This window comes from Leptidea sinapis, chromosome 41 (genome assembly GCF_905404315.1).
Source record: "Leptidea sinapis chromosome 41, ilLepSina1.1, whole genome shotgun sequence".
NCBI lineage: Eukaryota > Metazoa > Arthropoda > Insecta > Lepidoptera > Pieridae > Leptidea > Leptidea sinapis.
The window spans coordinates 8,737,826-8,742,585 of NC_066305.1; the positions used below are offsets into that span (position 1 = coordinate 8,737,826).

Sequence of the window (4,760 nt, forward strand, 5' to 3'; positions counted from 1 at the left end):
CTAATATTACAAACAAAAAGTCCGTTAAAACAATTTTAAGTAAAAAAAATACATAAAATTTCATAAAGCTTTATATAACTCGGCACCAGTTACTCGATGAAAAGGTTGCAGTTGCACTGAAAAACAAAAAATTATTGGATTTAAAGATACCATTTTGTAAAGTGTAACTGACGATGAAGGCCACAAATGACTACCAGAAGTCTTAAATTTTTCCACCTCAGGCTACCAGAAGTCTTAAATTTTTTCACTTCAGATTTTACAATTTTTTCACCTTTAAATTTGTCTAAGATTGTCACGAATTATGTAATAAAAAACTTCCAGTTGTGGTCATTATGGTCAGTTTCACTTCACCAAATAATACACCCTGTATACAAATGCTTTATTTGTTGCTGAAGAAACCATAACTGCAATAGTTTGTCTGTAAATTTTGAGGAATTTCCTAAATCTAATATTTTTGAAAATCTTTCATTTCCCTACAAAAACTTTGGATATACTAGATTACAAACATAAAAAGAGATAAATTATGAACCTCCTCCTTTTTGTAAGTCGGTTGAAAAACATCAAATGTTTTGCATTTTACTCTTTGCTTTGTTTTTTAATGAGTATATGAATCGATATTATTTTATGAAATTATTTTGTAAACTGTTGATAAGTACTTTTTGAGTTTATTCATTACCATTACTAAAACTCTTTATAATATTAATATAGATACCTACAATATACCATTTTTTTCAGTGCAAGCAATCTGACACACTTTCTACAAACCAGTTAAGTATATTTTTAATGAAAGGTGTGCTAAAAGGAATTTTTAAAATAAACTGTACTGTACGTCAATTAAAGTTAATAATTATATATTTTCTGAAATACATCTCATTGAAACACATTTACAATCATTCTTAATTAAATACAATATGTTCTAGAATATTCAATCCCATTATTCCGTCGCGTCGCCGTAAACAAATTAAACTTTCGAAAGTCAACAGTAATTCGACAAGTGTCGATTCGACGGAATATTACATCCGACGATTATTCATTTCGGGAGGTCATTGTGCGCAAGGATGACGTCATAGATGACCTTGACGCACTGTAACCTCCCCCACTCCGCCACAACACGCCTCACACTGCACGCGTGAAAAATGTCGCGGACACAGATGCACGAGCTCCTGGAGGCCTTAAGTTGTACCGAAACAAACACAGGATTTTAGTTCTTATCGTAACTGCACTTAGTTTTATAATACTATACAGTTTGTGGCTATTCATCACAGAATTAAATGACGGCCTTACTATTCAGAAGACAATACATTGTGATGGCAAATTGAGGTTAGCAACTATTGTTTTTCGATCGTGCCTCGTTATTCAGAAACTGTTCTTAGTTTTGCAGCGAAATACCTTAAATTTCTGGCTCGTAAATTTATATGAAATCGATAAATGTAAAGTCTCGGTTATTAAAGTGATTAGCTAACAATTAGGCAAGTAAAGCCCGGGTGAACAGACCGTCTGACATTCACCGCCCTTGCGGCGCCCTCAACTGAATAAGGCCGACTTCATAAAGACACATCTGCGTTTTACGATGTTATACGTTAAAAGTTAAAAACTTTACGATGCTGTCTGTGAAAATAGAAGAATGTTTTCTGGTTATACATTATAATTTAGCCAAGGATAATAATTAAAATAATGCCCACATATTTTTGCTAGTGGGAGGTTTCCTTGCACAGTATACCGGGTAGGTAGGTACCATAACGGCACATTTATTGTGTTTCGGTTTGCATGGCGTCGTAGCTTCTGAAATTTCTATCCTAATAAGATTGAACATCGTATTTGTCAAAGTGACCAGCTCAATTGCGATGCTGCTCAGAGTTTTGGGGTCACTCATGAACCTGGAGCGGCAGTACATTGTGAATAGGGCATTTCGAAATTATACGATAAACGTCTTGCGCGTTACTATTTCTCATAAAATTTACATATTGCTAATGTGCACCACATGATTGTAAATTATATAATTCTCTAAAATCTTTTTGATAAAACCACTAGGTTTCAAATATGTGCCTTAAGAGTTCCTTATTTATATGGAATAGTTAAACAGAGACACCTCCAGGTAAGTGATCGTATGATCACTGCCAGAGGAATAATAGTAGAGCCTTTCTAGTGGGTTCTATGTATACGCCCTGAACTCATGCCCTAAAACCTATTTGATAAAATCACTCATTTAAATAAAACACTTTTGAAGGATTAAAACGCGAGTAATTGTAACGGTTTTACATTAGATTTATTGCGTAAAAGTTACATTTTTATTTTAGTTAACCCGCCATTTTAAGACCTCTCCAAATCTCGTTTTCAGGGGGACTGCGGATGAGATGAAATATCGGGTTAACTAAAATAAAAATGTAACTTTTTCGCAAAAATTCTAATGTAAGACCGTTAAAATTACACGCGTTTTAATCCTTTAAAAGTGTTTTATTTAAATGTGTAACACTCGCGTTAATCAAAGAAAATACTAAAATCACTCATTTCAAATATATTTCGTGCCTTAAGAGTTCTTAATTTATATGGAATAGTTGATCAAAGATGGCGGTTAATATAGCATGTGATCGTATGATCACTGCCACCCACAGCATGCAATAACAGAGGACTAATAGGAGCGTCGCCTACCGTTACAGTGGATTGATTCTATTTATACGACCAGAAAGCATACTTTAAAACCTTTTTAATAAAATCACTAATTACAAATATATTTCTTGCCTTACTTAAGAGCTTCTAAGAGCCGAATTTGGCAGAACAATTATGGCAGTTAATATGGTATATGATCATATGAATACTGCTGCCCATAGTCTCATATAACAAGAGATGAATAACATGAGCGTCGCCTTAATGTGAACTCATGTATGACACGAGGTTTTAAATACTTCAATCATCCTAATGTTGGATTATCTAGGCATTGTCGGGAGATTTTAATTTATGATGATTATTATTATATAAAAGGCTCGCTAACACATAACATCGTTATGTCTCTTTAAAACACTAGCGATAGATGTTCGATCATTTCAGGTTGAGCCCAAAGCACGCACGCACTAAGATTGTCTTCGATATCGAAGGACATACAGACAGAAAAATGAACTTACAAAAAGTAAACTTAAATTGTAATTTATAATTTATGTAAACATGTGTTTAAACCCAGTATGAAGTAATCTTTAGGCGGTAACTTCACACATTTCATAAATGTTCGTCAGGCAGTCAACAAAGATTCATTATTTCATTAGCAACAGCTCTGCGAGACCGCGCCACTCAAATTACTAATGTCACTGACTTTGAAAATGAAAGTAAGCCGTGCAATGAGCGTAATTATCGTAATAAATTTTGTTGTTTTAATATTGTTTATTATTTGAAACCAGACGCGACATGACACGGAACGGTGAATGAATGGTATTGCCGATATTGAGCTCTCTCTTGCACTTACAAGCTATAAACGTAAACAACGAGTAAACAGAAGAGATATTTAAATGGTTCAGGTTGAATAATTTGTCACTAAACGCGAGCAAAACAAAATGTATTGAATTCTCCCCACCAAATGTAAAAAAATTATCAAGAAGTATAATATTAAATGAGGAATCTTTAAAACTTGTAGATTTTACTTTTATTGGAATAGTATCAGATGAAAAGCTACAATTGGGCGCTCATATTGAGGCAATGTTAAATACACTAAGTGCTGCTTGCTACTTTTGCTATCAGAAGAATTTAAAATCTTACTGCTTCTTGTTTCTGCTGTGTTAAGCGAGATTGATTTATTTCAGTTATTTCCATAGCATTTTGTCATATGGAGTTTTGCTATAGCGTCGTGCAAAATGGCGAATCAGACAGAGAAAGCGTTTCAGGAACAGACGACGGTGTTCCTCAATCGTAAAGGTGGCCTGAAGAGGAAGGATATGCGGCATCATAAGAATGTCGGTTTAGGTTTCAAGACTCCAGAGAGGCGATTGAAGGAACATACATTGATAAGAAATGTCCATTCACTGGAAATGTATCAATCCGTGGTCGCATCCTAACTGGTGTTGTTCAGAAAATGAAGATGCAACGGACAATCGTCATAAGGAGGGACTACCTACACTACTTGCCCAAGTACAATCGGTTTGAAAAACGCTACAGGAATATGTCTGTCCATTTGTCACCATGCTTCAGGGATGTTGAAATGGGGGATATTGTCACTATTGGTGAATGCAGACCTCTTTCTAAAACAGTAAGATTCAATGTATAGAAGGTTTCAAAAGGCAAGGAATCCAAGAAATCTTTTAAGAAATTCTAAATAAAAAATTTATAGGGGAAAGCTGCTGATATCGAAACAATATTTTTTTAAAAGGGCGATCAGTGCCATCTATAATCTGAATTCTAGAGAATCGCTTAGAAATAACTTTAAACATATAGGTAAATAGGAACTCATTTATAATTATATATGTAAAGTTTATAATAGAAGGAATGAATACATTCAAAATAAAGATATACATACCATCAATAAAAGAAATGAAAATAAAATCGCTATTCCAAAAAAAGGACTCAATAAAATACAAAATTCGCTTATTTGTCTCAGTGGCCAGTTCCTTAATAAAAGTCCAAATAATATTACATGTTAACACCTTCTAAATTGAAAAGTTATAAAGAATCGTCTTATTCAAAAAGCCTACGATGAAAAAATATATAGGTAGAGGTTAAAGAAGTATGGAAAAATGATGCTCCTAGTCCACCAAATAATAATTCTTCATATTAAGATG

The 4,760-nt window shown here is 33.7% G+C and overlaps 1 pseudogene; it reads left to right on the forward strand.

Annotated features, from left to right (window-relative positions):
* The first annotated feature begins 3,836 nt into the window (after positions 1–3,836).
* Positions 3,837–4,297, forward strand: LOC126976484 (40S ribosomal protein S11-like; annotated as a pseudogene).
* The last annotated feature ends 463 nt before the right edge of the window (positions 4,298–4,760 follow it).